Source organism: Carlito syrichta, unplaced genomic scaffold (genome assembly GCF_000164805.1).
Source record: "Carlito syrichta isolate Samal-C Ts95f unplaced genomic scaffold, Tarsius_syrichta-2.0.1 Scaffold314856, whole genome shotgun sequence".
NCBI lineage: Eukaryota > Metazoa > Chordata > Mammalia > Primates > Tarsiidae > Carlito > Carlito syrichta.
Genome location: NW_007258952.1, coordinates 729,623 through 751,457, shown reverse-complemented (window position 1 = coordinate 751,457; position 21,835 = coordinate 729,623).

Genomic DNA, 21,835 nt, shown 5'->3' with positions numbered 1-21,835 from the left:
ATCATCACAAAGGTGATTATGTTTCAATACATGAATTTGGGAGAGTAAAAAAATATCTGGACTATAAGCAAGGACTTAATAATGTCTGTTGCTCTCTACTCCCACACAATATGTGAAATGGTGATTCTTTACTCAGGCAATTAAATCATCCTTATTTCTTTAAAATTCCTCTTCTTCAACTCTTAATATCCTGCATGTACAAGTATCTCAGCTTGAAACTTTTGTCAGAATAGTGACATAGCTAGGAGTGAAATTATGTATATTAGAATAAGATCTGTTTCACACAGTCTGAATGTGAATGTAGCATTTCATAGCTCCCTTCTTCACTACTTAGAACAAAAAAATTTTAGAAAGCACCCAATTCTTCTCCACATTTGACCCCTTTTGCTAATGGGAAGACTGAATCTCATAGTGGTTCAATGTTTTGGCCAAATTCATGCAGCCCCTAGTAACCAACTCAGTGTTATAATCTAGTCTTTTAACTTTTAGTCCATTACCAAAACATATATGTTTGGTTGATGAAGTGAAACTGTTAAAAATGCTGAGCAGGTAATAAAACAAAAAACAATAGTTGCTGGAAAGGATGCGGAGAAAAGGCAACACTTCTATCTTGTTGGTAGGAATGCAAACTAGTTCATCCTCTATGGAAAACAGTGTGTTGATTCCTAAAAGAACCAGAAATTAACCTTTCATACAACCCAGCAATCCTCCTTCTGGGAATATACCTGGAGGAACTTAAATCACTCTCCACAAAATATACCTGCACATGCATGTTTATTGCAGCACTATTCACAATAGCAAAAACATGGAACCAACTGTACTGCCCACTGAAACTGAACTGGATAAAAATAATGTGTTAATATACACAATGGAATATTATGCAGCCACAAAGAAGAACAAAATTATAGATTCCGCAGTAACTTGGATGGATTTAGAGTCTATCATACTCAGTGATCTATCACAGAGATAAAGAACTGAGTACCACATGTTCTCACTTATAAGCGAACCCTAAACATTTACCATACTGCAGTAAAAAAGGGATTGGCAGTAGCGTGACACTGCCAAAGGGGGGGGCATATACCATCAATAAGGGTACCTGATCTCAAACCAGGTGAAGTGGTGATGAAAGGGAGACCCAAACTTTACCTGTATAAAATCCACTTGCATACCTAATTCTGAATTGTACCCTACATATTTAAAATAAAAAATAAAAATTAAATAAAATGCTGAGCATGGAGGAGAAATAATTTCCAAAGATTAACAACAATAACAAAACAGATTTTTCCAAATGGACCCAATGCAGTGTTGATGCAGGCAAAACATTGAAAGTAGATCTTGGTGAAGTTTCCTTTTACTGTGTAGAATTAGACTTCTCCTTTGTACCTGGAAACATGGTGCATTATTCATGCAAACAGAATCTATTTGTTCTGAGACTTTGCAGAGCAAAAAAAGTTAATGGAAAAATTAAGAGAAGGAGTGATCATGGCCTTGCTTTGGCAGAACAGCTATGAACAGTTATCTAAAGTTAGACATTGGAGCCCTCCTGGGGAAAAGAGCCTGGACGAAAGACATGAATGAAAGCAGATTTATCAGTGTGTCTGGAATCCTACTGACTTTGTTCCTTCATGTACAATGTTGTACTGTCTCTGGGGTTCTTATTTACCATGTTTTAAGGAAGTTAAGTACTAAACACCTGAGTAAAAAACATGGTGTGGACATTACCTGTTCTCACTATGTTTTAGATGTGCAAAAAATAATATTTGCATGCTGTAAATTGTTGGAATGGTTTGAAGAGGGAGGTTACAGAGTTTCATAAAAAGGAAATATCTGAAAAATGAAAACTATACTGTGGCATCACTCGTTAGTTAATAGGTGCCCTGAGCCCACTGGCTCATGTCTGAATATATATAGAATCTGAACACAGCAGATATACTCCTTCATTTAATTAGTATTCTCAGTAAGTGGTTCCAACTGCTGACTACCCTTCTTTCCCCTTCAGCTTGTCTGTATCGTGTTTGGGCCAAAGTCTAGTGTATGCTGGGCATCACACATTATTAACTATGTAGAGTAGAATTTACAGACACCTGCAGCTGACTCACGTGGGGCCCTTGAAAAAAAAATGCACATACATAGGCCTGTTTCAGGGCTGCTGTAGCTGAATCTTTGGGGATGAACCTGAAAATTTGCATTGCTAATCTGCTTCCTGGGGGTTTGTTATACACTGTGGAGGGTGGAGAATTTTGCTTCTTTTTTCAAAGCTGCTTGCTCCATTTGAGGCATACAATTGAAGATGAGTTCACATTAAATGGAGACATTTTGAGGTAAGTTTACGACTGGCCTTGTTTTCCTTTTCAGATCATTTATTTTTTATTTGTTTTATTAATTTATTTTGAGTCAGTGTCTCACTCTGTCATCCAGGCTGGAGTGCAGTGGCATGAGCACAGCTCACCACAGCCTTGACCTCCTGGGCTCAGGAGATACTTCCACCTCAGCCTCCTGAGTAGCTGAGACTACCGGCACGTACCACCATACCTGGCTAATTGATTTTAGTTGAGAGGTCTTACTATGTTGCCCAGGTTGGTCTCAAACTCCTGGGGTCAAGCAATCTTCCCACCTTGGTCTCCCAAAGTGCTAGGATTACAGGTGTGAGTTACTTCACCCAGCCTCTAGATAGTTTAAACTTTTCCCATAGCAAATAGGTAGCTAACCACAATCTTTGAGTGAGCTGAAATACTTCACTTGACTTTTGGAAAAATAACCCTTGTAACAATGGGGAGAATATACAGCGGTAAGACCAATTCGATAATTCAGATTGTTTCTAAATGATGATTTTTCCATATTTTTATGTTGCTCCAAAATTATCTAATAGAAAAGAAAATATACGATATCCACTATATTAGAGGACTTCTCTTCCTCTCTCCATGAAGAGAACATTTTGGAGTGGGTTTTTTTCTTCCTGTTTGTTTGTTCCTCTCTACTTTTGCATAAGTAACTAACCTGGTTAGTATGATTGCAATCTATGGTTCTCCAATTTTGGTGTCATGAGAATCACCTGGAGATTTTGTTGAAACAAGGAATGTGACCCATCTATGGAGGTTCTGATTTGGTGGGTCTGGGTTGGGTCCCAGTAAATCTGTATTTTTAACAAGTTACCAGGTGATGCTGATATTGTTTTACCAGGGACCATATATAGAGAACTACTCCTTTAGGCCAAGATTGTCTTTCGCTGGAAGCCTCTTGAAATAGTAAGGACAATAGGTTCTTCTTTGCTTTCTTTTTAATGAATTAGCTCATTTTGACCAGTTCTATTTTCATTATGGGAAACATTCTGTCTTAGCATTTCAGTCTAAGACCATGTGTGGAAATCAAGGTAGGCCTGCTTGTGGGTCCAGTTGCTTCATTTAGATGAGAGGCAGACTAAGATTCCTGGTTGGAGCAACCTCGAGTCCAACTTTACCATTTGATACTTCTGTTTACCAGATGTCTAGACAGACAAGAAGAGCAAGTAGTAGTATTTGGACATCAAACATCCTCATCTTCTTTCTGCTCATTAGGAAGAAAGCTACCTTATGAAAAATCTGCATATTTGCTCATATGAGTTAATATGCCAAGTTTTGGCCTAGAAGTTTGCAGTAGGTTGTATGTGGATGCAATGACATTGCAGTAACAAGCGAACATATTACTGTGACTTTAAGTTATAAAAAAGCAGCTACGTTGTACATACAGAACATTAATGTACAATGTTTTGGACTTTAGATTGTTAATACTGGGCTTTAACAAAGAGTACTAGATCAGTGTTCTCAAATACTGTCTCTGTTTTGCTTTAAATTTCATCCAGGGAAAAGAGAAAACTGGAGACTTGAATTTATTCAGCTTCCAGAGATGACGAGTCATTCTTATCCACATGGTCTCAAGTTGGTTCTAGATTGTCCCTTTAAGCCCTGAACATTAGTATAGGTTTCAGAGACCCATACTGAGGTCGATTACAGGGAAATGTTGCATTTTTAATCAATGAGGAGATAAAAAGGAATAGGATTTCTTCCTCTATCAGCAAAATGTCATTTTGGTGGATTGAGATAGAAAGTTTATGTAATGGAGAAAAAAAATTAAACATCCTGTGTCTGAAACAGACTGTTTTCAGGAATTGGGTTTGGTCAGTTACGTTGGAACAGAGTTAGTTTGAAAAACAACAAATTTTTGTTGTCTAGTCAAAAGCAGTAGCGAAAAATTGGGGGGGGGAGAGGAGGAATATATGACGATTGAAATGGAGCAAGACAGGAATTTTCTTAACCCAAAGACTGAGAACTTCCAGAACACCCAAAATGAATGGAACAGGAATGCACTCACATTTACCTGCTTTAAGAGGAAGAACTAAAAAATGAAGAACATTATTTGTTACTAGATTGGAGGCTGCATTTTTTTCTCCCAAATTCTGGCCATATTAAGCAATATATTCTCAGAGACTGAACCAGAAGCTTTTCCTGGAGGAAGACTACGGCCTTAGGCACCATTGAAAGACCTCTTAGCAACCAGTACTGAACCAGTAAGAGCAAACGGGAAACCACCCTAACACCTGGGATGGGCACATGAGGAGGTTACCTAAGCTGTTTAAATTGTTAAGGGGAGTACCAATGGAGTGTACATAACTGAGTTTTCAAGATAGCACAATTGTGGGAAAACAGGTATGGTATGTGCTATGAGAGGACATGAATAGGAAATTTATGTGTTGACAGGTTCAGGGAAGATAGCACCCTAAATTTCAGTCAGAGAGGTCAATAAGATTCAAACTAAGCTTAAATTTGCTGTAGTCTCCTGGGAAGCGACCTTCTAGGTCATGGCCTGCATTTATCTTTGGCAGATCTGGAATGGACTGAATTCCTATCTCTGTGCTAAGGACACCATGAAACAGAATCTAGAGGCACATGTGCTTGGCCCAAGAACACAGGGAAAGGAAGGAAAGCAGAGTGATCCAGTAACAGGGTGAGCTCCACATGTAGTTAAGAAGAAAGAGACTTAGAAAGTAGGTTAAAGTTTTTAAAACCTCACACAGTCTGCTGAGAAGGAAGAAAAGGGAAACAAAAGAACCAAAGAACTCAAGAGATGTATCCCTCTGTGATAGAAAAATAAGGTAAGAAAGGCATTTTGCTGCCAGGAAAAGACAACAACAAGTTAGTTGAAGCTTGGAAAATTCTAAAGTTAAAGGATGAGATTTGTAGGGAGGGCACATGGCCTAGGGCATGTTGAGTCTTGCCAGCCTGCTGAGGCACACATGCTTTTGAAAGTTCACACTTTTACTAAAGGTGATTTTAAACTAAGAGATATAAAGGGAACTGAGGAAGACTACCCTTAAGAGAGAATTTTTCTACATTAATGAACAAGATGTAAGATCAGTAGCCACCAGTACACAAATATAAAACATGCCTTGGAATCGTGCTAGGGGTAGAGAACTGCACAGAGAAAGAAAGGCAATGAACTTGGTTTAGAGTGCTGCCTGTGTGTAAAACTTATACATGGGGGAAATATCTTCACAAGAGACTTACTTAGAATTCACCACCGTTCAGTTTTGAGTTATGGAACACAGTTCAAAATGGAATTTCAGAGGGACCAATTCTAAGAGGGAGTACCCAACTGCAATTTCTAAATCTTGTTAGAAGTCAGGATATCTAAAATGCAACTCCTAGAAAGGCTACGTATGATAGACACATTTTTTTTTCAAGGAATCAGAAGCTCACAATTCACCTCTTAATAGGTTTCTGCTTACTGGTTTTAGATTATGACCCTAGGACAGACAGAACAGCACACTGGCGGAACTGAAGCCAAAAATATATTCTTTTTCTCAACCAACACTAAAACTCCACTTAGGGTTTATGGTTGGAGATAGCACGACAGCATGGGTCACTCTCTGAATCATGTACTAGGATCTGGAAACATGGGTTCTGCATGCAGCAGCTACTCCAGAACCTAGGGGAATTTGCTTGGGTCATCTAAATATTGCTGGTATAAGCTTGGTGCTGTGATATTCTTAGGTGTCCTTATAACCGAGTCTTTGGAAGATATGAATTGTCAAAAACTTGGAGTTGCGCTAATTCAGTTTTGGAGATGCTAAAAGCTGTAACCATTCAGCAGAAAGTGGTCCAGGAAGCTACATTTGCTCCCTGGACCACTTTGAATCCCTCAGAGTGACATTCATCCAGATGAGGAAGAACAGGGGAAGAAGCAGGGAGTGTATTAGTTTCTAGGCTACTGAAACAAATTACAGGTTGGGCATCCCTAATCTGAAAATCCAAATTTTGATATGCTCCAAAACTTGAAACTTTTCGAGCACTGACAGGATGCCACAAGTAGAAAATTTAATACCTGAAAATTATCAAAAATATTGTGTCACATTGCCTTCAGGCTATGTGCATAAGTATGGATGAACATCATAAATGAATTTTGCTTAGGCTTGGGTTCCATTCCCAAAATAGTTCATTTTGTATATGCAAATATTGCAAAACCTGAAAAGACAATTTCAATCCCAAACACTTCTGGTCCCAAGAATTTTGGATAAGGGATACTCAACCTGTACTACAAATTTAGTGACTTAAACCAGCACTCATTTATTGTTTTATGGCTCTGTAAGTCCAAACTAGGTCTTACTGGACTAAAATCAAGGTTTTAGCAGTTTGGCTATTGCCTTCCAGAGGTTTTAGGGGAGAATTTAGTCCTTTGCCTTTTGCATCTTCTAGTGATCACCCACATTCCTTGGCTCATGGCCCCTTCCTCTAATTCCAAAGCTAGCAGCATTAGGCTGAGTCCTTCTCACAGTGCCACCTCTCTGGTTCTGAGTTGTTCTTCCTCTGTTAAGGACCCTTATTGCTAGGGCCACCTAGATAATTTGGGATACTCTTTCTATTTTATGATCTGCTAATGAGAAATCTTAATTCTATCTGCAACCTTAATTCCCCTTTTGCCATGTAAGGTAACATTTTTGCAGGTTCCAGCGACTAGGACATGGACATTTGAGGCCACAATCCTTCCTAACACACAGAGCAAGGAACTTTGACTCTAAACTTGAATTTACAAAGCATAGGGAATTTTATTTTTCTTTCTCTCTTAGAATATAAAAATAGAGAAGTTCTTATTCAAATTTTGGGCATTTTTTATGTTAGTGTTCATCATACATCTTGTTAAGCAATATTTGGATGACGTGGTTGGGCATAATTTGAAATGAGAGAGAGAATAGGTAAAAAAATTTGACTTAATCAGCATGTCTGCAGTGCTGATTTAGGTCTCAGGTCCTATTCCAGCTCTTCAAGGCCTTTGCGGACAACAGCTAAACTGCCTCTGCACAGGAAAGGCAGTTGTTGGTCCGGGCTCATAGGCAGAAGCAGGACCCTTTCATACACTGTTGATCTTCTCTCCTAAATAAAGCAATATTCCTGACTGACCAGAGTCTTGGCCTGTGAACTCGATGGGCTAAAAGCTGGGGAGTGGAAGGAGACAAACTTAATCTTTTTCTTCCTATGTGAAAGAAAATTCTGCTGACCTCCCTGGTGAGTGCGGAATATTGCAAAGGGCAATTTCAGTCTTCTCGGGTCCTTACTAATGTGATCACTGAGGGTCAGAGTTCTCTCTTTCTCTGTTTGCCTCATGGATCAGTACACAGGAAGTAAATCTCTTTCTGCATTCTGTCTCAATGTGATAAAACCATATTTGCCCAATGTTCCAATGAAAATTTTCAGCTTGTGACTGAGTGGGAAAATCTGATCAATCCACCTGCAGGTTCCATTAAGAAGAAGGGAGGAAGGGCAGGTTGCATTTGTTCTCCAGCTCAGGTAGTACTTTCCAAGTCAATTTCATCAAGAAATTCTACATCAGTGGTTCTTATACAACCCCTAAGATTAATAAAGTTGCCACATTGATCCCTATTGAATGTCAGTTCTTTGAAATGACATTCAAAGGTTAAACTCAGTGGAGTGAAGGGAGGTAATTCCTTGGAACCCCCAAACCTACAACACATCCAGGAGAAAAATAGAAATTTTTTTTAGTGAGTACTTAAACATTTTATTTCAACTTGAAATGTATATACATCAGACATTCTTTCATCAAAGATTTGATATAGGATCAAGGTATTTTATTTAAACACGCTTGTTTAAGAAGTTTCCACCAGAAAAACAGAAATCTTTACAAGCAGAAGTATAAAAATGATGTTAAAACACTTCTCTCATTCTACCAAAGCTGTGACCTAAATTATTATCCACAGCTTTGTAAACACATATGCATTTTATGGAGTTTTAACCCACAATGCTGTAATCTTCATCATTATCATCTTCATTAAAAGCAGATGGCGGCAAAGTGTTGCCTACACATTTAGAATAATGCTTAAATAATTCCTGGGGAAAACAAAAACAACAAAATCAGGCAGCCTAATCAATTTTTTGAGGAGCTATGGTTGGAACCAGGGATTGTTTAGTAAGCAATGTCTTCAAGAAATTATCTATGATGAGAAACAGTTTTTTGTTTTGTTTTTGAGTGGAATCCCACTCTTGTTGCCCAGGCTGGAGTGAAGTGGCATGCTCAAGGCCACCACAGTCTCAACCTGCTAGGTTCCAGAGATCCTTCCTCTTCAACCTTCCAAGTAGTGGAACTACAGACGCACACCACCATGCCTGGCTAGTTTCTGTGATTTATTGTAGAGACGAGGTCTCACCAAGTTCCCCAGGCTGGTCTCAAACCCGTGGGCTCAGGCAATCCTCTCACCTCGGCTTCCCGAAGTGCTGGGATTACAGGCTGACCCACTGTGCCCAGCCAACGGTCTTTTTATTGAAAAGAATAGAACACTTTATACTAAAATCTTATCAATATCTTTGGATACATTTTAAAAATATATCGTTGCTATCTTCTTTTCTCATTTTACAACCACAAATGGTTTATTATAGATATTCAGAAACTACAGAAAAAAATGTAGTGCAGGCACATGAGTACCCCAAATTCCACTACTGAGGAAAATCACGGTTGAGAATCATGGTTGAACATGTTTTTATTATACAGACCAGTCTCCCCCCTTTCATTCAAATGACTATCCTCAAAACTCTCCTATGCCGACACTCCTGAGCCTCTCTGAATAGATCCCAGTACTTTGCTGCTGTTATTGGTGCCTTTCTCTGACACAGGTTTCCTACACCAGGCTTCATGCTGTGTTTTCTGCTTCCATCCTTTTGAAAAAAGCTAATCTCAGTATTCTGGAACATTTATTACACTTTTGCTGCATCTTTTAGGCCAAGCAACCTTGAAGGCAGGAGTCATTCCATGCTCTGAAGGAAAATAGTAAGGAAGAGGGTTCAACCCTGTTGATCTGCAGAGTATTTATGTTATTGTCTGAATTCAGCATATTTTTCAGCTAGTTTTTTTTTCCCCCCTGATAAAGCTAGATGTTTTGAATTTTCTCTATGGATTTTGTTTTGTTTTGTTTTTGGAGACAAAAAGATTAACAGATACAGCCTGTGCTTGTAATCCTTTTTCTAGACAAAAGCCAGAATCAAAATAAACTGACCTTCTTCTACTTTCCCTATCACCATATTAAAATTATTATTATAGGTTAAAAAGTAAGCAGAAAGATTTTTTGTGTGCATTGTTTTCATGGCCATGTTATGATAATTCACTTTTAGCACAATAATTCCAAGTAATATTCTGAAATGAAAAACATTTTTAAATACTTTGTGATTTTAATATCACCTTTTTTTTTGCCTTTTTCCATTTTCTTTCTTTAGTTGTCAGGAATTTCAATCCCTTTGTTTTAAATATTGTTTAAAAAATTATTTACAATAGGATGTAGCAATTACAGGAATAAAGTAGTATTATCCTGAAATAGTAAAAATATGTTATTTTTGTATAGTGGTGATTTTCAAGTTCTTTGATTTGACCTTTTTAGTAATCTTGTAGTGTAGACAAATCAGGGGTTATTTCTTTTTATGAGAGAGGAAACCAACTCAGCTGTTCCATAACTTTGTTTCCTTTTCTTATTAAATATATCTCTGGATTCTTCTAACACACAAACTTTTGAGCTACATTAGTTGTTGGTTATTACAGTGACCTCAAGGCCACATAGCTAGTGAATGGCAAGCCTGAGACTAGAGTCAAATATTTAGTACCCAAGTCCTTTGCTCTTGTCGCTGACTTGCCTTTCTATCCAAAAGGACTAAAACAGTTTGGTTTTTTTTAGGTGACTAAAGAAAAATAAGAGGTCCTTGACTGGAAAGCTTTTACCATGAAGAAAAATCCCTTCCATGTTTGAACAACTTGAAGCTCAAATTTTATTCTTCTGTTTGAGGATATTTCATTTTTCTGGTAGTATTTATTGAAGAGACTAATCTTTTCCCATGGCATATTCTTTGCCAAAAATCAGTTGACTGCATATGCATGAGTTCATTTTTGGGCTCTGCATTTTGTTCCTTAGGTGTTTATTTTTTGCCAATATCATGCTAATTTAATTATTATTGCATTGTAGTATTGTTTGAAATTAGGTAATGTGATATCTCCAGTTTCTTTCTTTTTGACTATTTGGGGGTTTTGTGTGTGTGTGTGTGTGTGTGTGTGTGTGTGTGGTTCCCTATGAATCCTAGGATTGTTTTCTTTATTTCTGTGAAAAATAACATTGGAACTTTGATAGGAAATACATTGAATCTATAGATCACTTTTGGTAGTATGGACATTTAGCAAATTAATTCTTTCAAACCATGAATTCTTTCCATTTATTTGTGTCTTTCATTAATGTTTTATAGTTTTGAGTGTACTCACCTCCTTAGCTAAATTTATTTCCAGGCATTTTTTGCTAGCTATTATAAATGGGATTGTTCTCTTGATTTCTCTTGTTGTTACTGTATATAAATGCTAATGATTTTTGTGTGTTTATTTTGTATCCTACCACTTTATTCAACTGTTAGTTCTAATAGTTTCTTGGTGGAGTCAGCAGGGTTTTCTATATATGAGTTCATGTCATCAGCAAAACAGTAACAATTTCACTTCTTCCTTTCCTACTTGTATTACTTTGATTTCTGTCCCTTGCCTAACTGCTCTGGCAAGAACTTTCTATATTATGTTGAATAGAAATTGCAAAAGTAGGCATCCTTACCTTGTTCCAGATATTAGAGGTAAGTCTTTCAGCTTTTCACCAATGAGCAGAATGATAGCTGTGGGCTTCTCGTATATGACCTTTATTGTGTAGAGGTACATATTTTCTATACCTAATTTGGTGAGAGCTTTTGTTACAAAAGAATGTTGAATTCTGTGAAATGCTTTTTCTGCATATGAGGCTATCATATGGTTTTTGCCCTTCATTATGTTGATTATTTCACACCATATACAAAGCCAACTCAAAATTTTGTTTATAAGACCCCAAATTATAAAACTACCAAAAGAAATCATAAGGAAATAACAGCACAACATTATTTGGGCAATTTTTTTTTGATATGACACCAAAAACACAGGCAACAAAAACAAAAGTAGACAAATGGGATTATATGAAACTATACAGCTTCTGCACAGAAAAGGAAAAAATCACAGTGAAGAGACAATCTATCGATTGAGTGAATAAATTTGCAAACCATATATCTGATAAGGAAATAATATTCAAAATATATAAGCAACTCACGTATCTCAATAGTAAAAAAACAAATAGCCTAGTTAAAACAAAAAAACTGGCAAAGGACTTGAATAGACATTACTCAAACGAAGACATACAAATGGCTAACAGTTATATGAAAAGGTACTCAACATCAATAATCATCAGGAAAACTCAAAACCAAAATGAAAACTCACTTCACACCAGTTAGAATGGCTGTCATCAAAAAGACAAAAGATAAGTGTAAGTGAGGATGAAGAGAAAGGGGAAACCTTGTGTATAGTTGGTGAGTAGTACAGCCATTATGAAAAACTGTGGAGGTTACTCAAAAAACTAGAAATAGAGTTCCCATATGGCCCAGTAATCCCATTTCTAGGTCTTTACTAAAAGATTTGAAATTCATTTGTCAGATAGGTATCTGCATGCCCATGTTCATTGCAGCACTGTTCATATCATCCAAGTTTTAAAATCAACTAAGTATTCATCAGCAGAAGAATGGATAAAGAAAACATGATATATTTATACAATGGAATATGATTCAACCTTAAAATAGAAGGAAATCCTGTCACTTGTGACAATGTGGGTGAAATTCAAGAACATAATGCCAAGTGAGATAAGCTAGGCACAGAAAGACAAATACTGCATGTTATCTACTTATTCACCTATTTGTGGAATCGAAAACAATGAACTCACAGAAGCAGAGTGTAGAGTGGTGGTTACAGAGGCTGGTGGGTGGAGGGAATAAGGAGATGATATTCAAAGGGTACAAAATCTTAGGATAAGTTCTATCATACAATGTGAATACAGTTAACAATAGAGTATTGTACATTTCAAAATTGCCAAAAGAGTGAATTTCAAGTTTTCTCATCACAAAAAACGTTAAATATTTGAGGTAATGGATATGTTTACTATCTTAATTTAATTTTTTTCACTTTGTATTTATAAATAAGACATCACTTTTTCTCCACAAATTTATACAATTATAAATTTGATTTATTATTTTTTAAAAAAGAAAAGCTTTGACAGGATTGGCTTCTACTTAACAACCTTGACCAAAACCTCAGCAGAGAGCATACTAGGAGGATGGAGAAAATAGACACCAGTGTGGTTTCCCAGTGCCAAACGGACATCTGTTGGAATGTAATTTTCTATAGCTCTTTATTATTAATTCAACAAATGTTTATTAAGCACTTGCTGTGTGCCAGAGATGTTCTAGTTCAGGGGATACAGGAGTGAGCAAAATAGACAAATTACCCTGCCTCCTGGAGCTCACATTTTAACAATTGTCTTAGTATTTTATTTTTGCTTATATTTCTACTTGAGTTCTGTCTTTAGTACCGCTTATCTAAATGTTATCTCTGTAGTAGATGATTTAGTGGCAGAACAATTGTTTCCGTTTACTGCATGCTTACAATATGCCAGGCACCATGCTAAGCAAGTCACACATTATTCTACCTTAACTACTCACTTACGAGGCTGTCCTTATAATTTTCACTCAAAAAAATGAGTATCTGGTAGATCCAGGATTCTAACATAGGTCTGTTTGACTCCTTCCTTACCACAATCTAAACTGGATTATTTTAAGAAATGTTGTCTTAGGTTAAAGGTCTAGGAAACTAGTTTAAAGTAAAAATGTAAATTGCATTTTTTGGGGGCAACAGATAAGTTCAACATAAATAAGAAAGATGTAGCTGTACTTTAAGTCCTGTTGTGAGGTGGTAAATTGGAAGTGTAAACGTCAGTGTGTTCTGTTTCATCACTATTTTGTCTTATCACATATGGACCTATTAGTATTAAAAATTATACAGACAACCATTATCAGCAATTGTCTTCATTTTTTTTTTATACTTAACCAAGGGTACCCAGTAGGACATATTACATTGGTTCAAATTCTTGCCAATACATTTTAATAATTATTGTATTTTTCTTCAATAGAAAGTGTGGGTCAGTACGCATTCAAAGCATTGGCAATACATTTACATACATTGTGGCCAGTGAATTACTAGTGGCTGACATTTATATGTAGAAGCTTTTGCGGCTTTTTCTCAGTGCAGCTTTTTGATCATCTATAGAGCCTCTGACTCACATTCTTCTTGTAACTTTCAAATGTTTACCTCTTTTAATATATCTGTTTTCTTCTCTTTCTCTCTCTTTCTCCCTTTTGACTGCCCTGTCTTTCTCCTACAAATATGCATTATGGCTATTCCATGAAACACAGACAACATTAGGGATTCAAAACTGGGCCCAGGCCTCATGGTTCTGACTACAGCCATAATTTCAGCATAATTTTGAAGATAGCAGTAGATTCTAGGTAGTGAGTGAAAGTAAATATTACCAAGATGTGTAAACATGTCTGATACAATGAGAAAACTAATGAAGAATATCGGGTGATATTAATAGTCACTAATTATTGAGAGATACTCATATACTAGGTAATTCTGCTACATGGTTTATATACACAATCTTATTTAACCCACACAGCAACCCTGTCTAAAAGGTAAGTGATGCTGAGAGAGATTAAAGAGCTTGCTTATGGTTTCCACTGCTTGTAGTATCCAGTCAAGATTAAAGACCAAGTAATTTTAATTCTAGAACTAGGATTCTTCTCTATTATGTGACAGAATCAAGAAGGTTCAGAGTTGAGGGAGACTAAGTCAATTTAGAGAGAGATGAGGAAGCCTTCACAGAGGCAACATTACCATACTTAAATAAAAATTTCTACTGACATTTCAATCATGTTCGTATCACTTTACCATTCCAGGTACAACTCTACAGTTTCAAACATTTCTTTCCTTAATCAGATTAGCTAAACCATATAGCATTGCTAATTATAATTAGTAATCTAATCTAACGGTTGTAACGATCGCACTTCTGTGTACACTACGTGTCTTAGAACCATTCGAATCTGTGCACAGTTTTTACACCCCTCTTCATTTTTCTTCTCACAACTAAAGAATTCTGAGATTTGATTTAAAAGTTGTCCCTTGCTACTTGTTTTGTGTCTCATATTCAAGCTCAAAGCTTGTTGTATGAATGAATATGCGATTGAATAAGTAAATGAATTAAACACGAAATAAGCTATATGAAGTATAATTTCATGATATCTTCACTCAGGTAAAAAAATAGGTTGTGAACAAAATGCACAAGTATTTGGAAGAATTCATTAGTTACCTTAGTGTTTATCATGAAAGGTTTTGTTATAAAGTCTATAGAAGCAATAATCTATTTGGCCTAACAAAGTATAGCCATCATATGCCCAAAGTTATGAGTAATCTTTACGGCTTTTTAACATGAATTAGAAAGAGGTACCCCTTCTGAATTAGTGTTCAGCTAGGCAAAGGGAAGAGAACTTGTTGAAAAGAAACAGGCATCCCTTGCTGCAGGTGGTTGCAGCCCTGAGCCAAGATTCAGGCTTGGCAGGTGGAGAAAAAGATGGATTGCAGCCCATACATGCCAATAGACCAGGAACTCTTGCAAAGCAAACAACTGTACACATTGCTTCTGCCTCTGCTTGTTGCTGCAGAGGAAATATGTAGAATGTTGAGTATTTTGCATTCATTTATTGTAGTCTTATAACCAGCTATAAGGGAGGCTGTGAGGAAGTTGACTAAAGGAATTTTCTAGCCCACAGCTGTTAAGTGTGGGAGCCAGGATTCAGATTGAGGTCTGATTATTATAAAGTCTGGCTTATTCTTCTTGATACACTAACACCTTCTTTCTGCTCTGAACGAGTTTTCAAACTTGTGGGTGGTGTGATAAGCATTCATGGAAAAAAAAAGCAACAAGCAATCCTCTGTTCATTGTGCACATCAGACATTTTCCTGTATCTTTGCTTTTATGTCATCTCTTTCTTCTACTAGGATTTCCTTTTTCTTCTCATCTTGATGTGTTCAAATGTTACCTATTTTTCTAGATGTGAGTCAAATACTACTCTCTCCATGAAGCTTTTTATGATTCCCTTTAACATAAAAATAACCTCTATCCTCCAAATCACCAAAGCACATTCTTTTACCACTCTTATGGATTTGATCTTGTTGGAATTTGCATCATAGTCATAATATGTGATAGTCTGTATATTCTTGGATACTGGCATTATATACAATATATCTTTTTTTAAACCCCTGGTAGGCTATACATACTTGGTTACTGGAATTATATACTGTTTGTCTTTTTATCACCAGTTTCTTGCACAGTATAGGAGTTCAAAGGCTTGTTGTATGAATGAATATGTGATTGAATAAATAAATGAATTAAACACAAATTAAGGTTTATTTTAAATAAAATGGTATTGAAAACACCCATACAACTGAAAATACTTACAAAATCCTAATAAGACAGTTTAAAAGTGTTTAAATAACCAAAGGGCTAACATGTGCTGGGTGTGGTAATTCACACCTGTAGTCCTAACACTTTTGAAAACTGAAGCAGGAGGATTACTTGAACCCAGGAGTTTGAGACCATCCTGGACAACATAGTGAGACCTCATCTCTACAAAAAAATTAAAATAGCCAGGCATGTTGGCACATTCCTGTAGTCCCAGTTTCTCAAGAGGCTAAGGAAGAAGGATCTCCTGAATCCAGGAAGTGGAGGCTGTGGTGAGCTATGATTCACCACTGCATTCCAGCCTGAATGACAGAGTAAACTCAAAAAAGAAAGAAAGAAAGAGAAAAAGAAAAAAGAAAAAAAAGGTGGGGGAGATAACATGATAAGTACAGGGCTGAATTACATCCACTTCAAATTCTTATGTTGAAGTCCTAACTGCCACTACCTCAGCATGTGACTTTATTTGGAAATAAGATCATTGCATATGTAAATAGTTGTTAAGAGGCTACTAACTACAAAGGAACAAGAACAGTGGCGGTTCTCTCATCTGAAACCATGTAAGTCAGAAGGAAGTGGCACAAAATATAGTGCTGAAAGAAAAGATCTGTCAACTCTGGATTTTATATGCAGCAAAAATATCCTTTAGGAATGAAGAAGAAATACAAACATTGTAGGTGACGGAAAACTAAGAGAATTTGTTGCTAGCACAGCTACACCCAAAGAATGGCTAAAGGAAGTTTCACTAAATGGAAAATAAATGAGAAAAGAATAAGGCTAGACTTTGAAAAATAAAGAACAGATAAATATAATTTATTCTCTTTCAAATGAGTTTTTAAAAATTATACTTGATGGTTGAAGTAGAAATTAAACATTATCTGATGTGATTATTAATGTATGTAGAGGAAGCAACTAAATCATTTCTATTTTTAAAATGGGATGGGTAAGGGACTTACGTGAAACTAAAATTTCTACACTTTATGTGATGTGGTAAAATGTCGATACCAGAGATTCCAATGCATTATGTATACTGCAATATCTAGAATACTCTTCAAGTAGCACTCTTGAAGTAATATATTAAATAGCACTACAGAAAAATCAAAATTAAATTTTAAAAGTTCAAGTAGCCCGGAAGAAGGAAATAAAAGGAAGACAGAAGAATAAAAATAGAATACATAAAAAGCAAATTGTAAAAAGCCAGGCTTAGAATTAACAAATCATGAGTAATTTAAATATGAATGGTTTAAATATACCAATTAAAAGGCAGATTGAGCCGGGTTCGGTGGCTCAGCCTGTAATCCTGCGCCTTTGGGAGGCTGAGGTGAGTGGTTTGCCTGAGCCCGCGGGTTCGAGACCCGCCTGGGCAGCAAGACCTCATCTCTACAATAAATCAAAAAAATCAGCCAGGCGTGGTAGCGCATGCCTGTAATTCCGTCTACTTGGAAGGCTGAGGTGGAAGGATCGCCGGAGCCCAGCAGGTCGAGGCTGCAGTGGCCAGGAGTGGCCACTGCACTCCAGTCTGGGTGACAGAGTGAGAATCCAACTCAAAAAAAAAAAAAAAAAAAAAAGGCAGATTGACAGTGTACTAAAAAACATTACTCAGTATGTGCTATCTACAAGAAACTAATTTAACATGTTAAAATATAAGTAGGTTGAAAGTAAAAGAAAGTGAAAACATAACAAACAAACCTAATTTTAAAAATATACAGTAACATTTTATAGGGCATATCTTATATAGGACATGAATCAACAGAGTTCTTAAATGTCAAAGAGGATGACAGATATACCACTCTCTGGTACTTTAACTTAGACTTTGGTAGTTTTAGGTATGCAGGTTGCAATTTTTTAGGAAAACCATGAAAATAATTACAATAAATTCTTATACACCAACAATAAGCAGGCAGAGAACCAAATAAAAAGCACAATCTCATTCACAGTAGCCACACACACACAAAAATGAAACACCTTGCAGCTTCCTAACCTGAGAAGTGAAAGACCTTTACAATGAAAACTACAAAACACTGCTCAAGGAAATCCAAGAAGACACAAACAAATGGAAAAATATTCCATGCTCATGAATAGGAGGAATCAACATTGCTAAGATGTCCATACGACCCAGGGCAATCTACAGATTCAACGCAATATCCATTAAATTACCAACAGGATTCTTCCCAGACCTGGAAATGGCAATACAGAAATTCTTATGGAAACATAAACAACCACAAATAGTTAAAACAGTCCTCAGCAAAAGAAAAAAGTGGGAGGCATCACACTTCCAGACTTTATTATAAGGCTACAATAATAAAAACAGCCTACTATTAGCACATGAATAGGCATATAGACCAGTGGAACAGGCTAGAGATTCCAGAAGCAAGACCTCAATTTCTCAACCAACTCATCTTCGACAAAGCCTCCACCAACAACCACCGGGGAGAGGAGAACCTATTCAGTAAAGGGTGCCGGGAAAACTGGCTGACCACATGCAGAAGATCGAAACAGGAGCCCTACCTATCACCATACACAAAAATCAACTCTAAATGAATCACAGACCTAAACATAAAACCTCAAACTATAAGAACCTTAGAAAATGCAGGAAACACCCTTATTGAAATTGAAACTGGCAACCAATTCCTGATCAAAACCCCAAGTGCCCATGCCATATGAGATATGATAGACAAGTGGGACCTCATCAAACTGACAAGCTTCTGCCAAGCAAAAGAAAAACATCAAGAGGGTAAGGAGATAGCCCATAGAATGGGAATAAATATTTGTCAGCTGTATATCTGACAAAGGCCTAATAGCCAGGATCTACAAGGAACTCAAGCATAACAAAAGGAAAAAAACCAAACAGCCCCATTAAAAAGTGGGCAAAAGACATAGACACTTCTCAAAAGAAGATCTACGGACAGCCAACAGACACATGAAAAAGTGCTCAGCCTCACTAATCTTCAGAGAAATGCAAATCAAAACCACATTGAGATACCACCTAACCCCAGTAAATGGCCATCATTAATAAAAACAAACAACAACAGATGCTGGCACTGCTGGTGGGAATGCAAACTAGTTCAACCTCTTTGGAAAACAGTGTGGTGATTTCTAAACGAACTATAGATTGAGCTTCCATATGACCTAGCAATTCCCCTTCTGGGGATACCTGGAGGAACTCAAATCATTCTACAAAAAAGATACCTGCACGTGCATGTTTATTGCAGCACTATTCGCAATAGCAAAAACATGGAACCAACCATGCTGCCAATCGAAGCTGGACAGGATAAAAAAAATGTCATATATATACACAATGGAATATTATGCATCCATAAAGAAGGACTAATACATAGACTTTGCAACAACTTGGCTGGATTTAGAGTCTATACTACTCAGTGTTCTATAACAGAAACAAAAAGAGTACCACATGTTCTCACTCACAAGCGGACCCTGAACATTTACCATAGTACTATAAGAGAGGGATTGGCAGCAGCGGGATACTGTCAGGGTTGGAGGTGGTGGGACACAGTATCAATTAAGGTACCTGATCTCAAACCAGGCAAAGTGGGGACCAAAGGGAGGCCCAAACTTTACCTGTACGATGACCACTTATATCCTAATCCTGAATTGTACCCCACATCTTTGCAATAAAAAAACAAAATAATTGCAATCAAATTATCCACTAGCTAAATGCCTCACTTGAATGTCTCAGATACCATAAAACAACATATCTAAAATAGAATTTACCCTAGTACCTTCCAAACTTGCTCTGCCTCCCGTTTGCTGTTTTAATAAATGGCACCAACCTCCAACCAGCTACCCTAAACACAGATCTGAGTATCATTCTTGATTCTTCAATGAATGAAGACTTGTAAGATTAGACTTCTTTTTATCTAGTCACCTTTTTACTTCTGTAGAGCTGCCCAGGCCTCCTACAAACACACATAGATTTTGATGCCATCACTTTATTTGGATTGCTACAATAACTTTAAAACAGGTCCTCCTGCTTCTAGTTATGCCACTCCAACTCTTTCTCTTCAAAGCTTTGTGCCTGACTTTATTCTTCCTATGATTTGCTCAGAATGGTCATGTCTCATCTACTTGAAATCTCTTACTCCTAGGATTAATTCCGAACTCTTTAATATGGGAAACAGGAGTGCCTACCATGTGTGGGATCTCATCATCTAGAATTCTGGAATCACACTCTTAATTCAATATTTAAACAGAATGCCTGAATCCTCCCTATATTTCTGAGAATTCTTGGGTGATTTAGAACTGTTCTGGTCATCTCATTCCTGCAGGACCGTTCTTAAACCAACCCAGTTCTCCCCCTTTCTCACTTGTATTTCCCTGGAACAACCATAGAATGTTCTGGGAATGCACATCCTGATATAAGCAGGAACTGGCTGGAGCAGCTGGGCTCTCTTACAGTCCCTTGCAGAAATAGGATTGCCTTCAGTGCTTTTTAGCACAGTGTGTCATGTTTCTCTGGGGTATAATATTCAGGGAAGGCTAGTTTTTGGAGTTCCTCAGCTGTGGCTCAAGTGAGGCACTAACAGAGGAGACATCTACTCTGGGAAAGTTTTCTGAATTTTGGGGTACAACTTGCCCTGAATTTAGGGCTTCTGTTGTTCCTTGGTAACTATCTGTAAGTAATACACCTGCTCCATATAACTTGTGTATTTGAGCGTTCTGTTTCACCAGACTCATGCGCTAGACATGAATTGTGCTATTCCCTTAGAATAAAGGAGCAGTGGCTGTGGCAGATATCTTGTTTGTAGTCTAGTTTCTTCTACAGGCAGCATACATGGTCCTTGACACCTGGCCCTTACTCCCCTTTCACTCTCTGCTTTGAACATCTGGATGAAATTTCACATTTGCACAGCCCTAGGTCTCTCTCTGAGACTCTGCAGTTTTTTCTTATTTTTGCTTCTGGGAACACCTTATCACACCTTATCAACAATCTCTCTCCTAGATAACACCTTCCAAAAGTCAGATTTTCAGTTAATTTATCCACGAAGGCATTCCCAATGCTCTGGATTAGGTCAGATGCTCCTAAAATGTGCTTCCAAAGGATATTGTATTTCCTTTCTCATGGGAAGTATTGCATTCTTTGTAATGATCTGCTTGCCTCCTGAGGGCAGGAGCAGTGTTCTCTTTGCTACTGTAAATCTTGCATCAGGTACAGTCCTGGTGCATCATAAAAAATCAATAAACGTCTGCCATAGAAATGAAAAACAAGTTTATGATGTTTTTTGGAGAAGCTCAGAGGAAGTTTCACTGTACTTATTTATCATGTTTGAATCAGTGATTACTCATCACTGATGAACTTTATTTGCCTCTCATACTGGACAGTTTCTAAGTTATTACCAATTTCTGCTGTTATTAATATTCTGTGATTCTAGGTCATTATTTTTAAAAGTCAGGAAACAGACACACACACACACACACACACACACACACACACACACACACAAAATGAACAAACAATCCACTATTTCTTGTAGGGTCCAAGAAAAGTAAAAACAGAAGGCTTAGGCTCCCTTATTAGATTAAATCATTTTTCTAGGACAAGTTAATTTAAGCTAGGTTGTAAGAAATATCCTAATTACTACATTTAGCAAATCTATGTAGCATGAATTTTCTGTCACATTTGCCTAAAATGGGATTCTTTTATATCCTATTTTACTTTGCCTCATTTGATTTAATTGTTTTTGAAATATTCTACATTCTTCTACAAACTTAGATCTTGAGGGCATTGCCTTCATGCATAACAGATTTCTTTTCTTTTCTTTTTTTTTTTTTCAAACTTAAGAATTAAAGACCCTCTCAACCCATTCTTCCTTCCAGAAACCTTTGATGAGATATTTAAAAAATGTATTTAGTTAATATTTATAAAATGCCATAGTATCATAGTATTATGTGCTT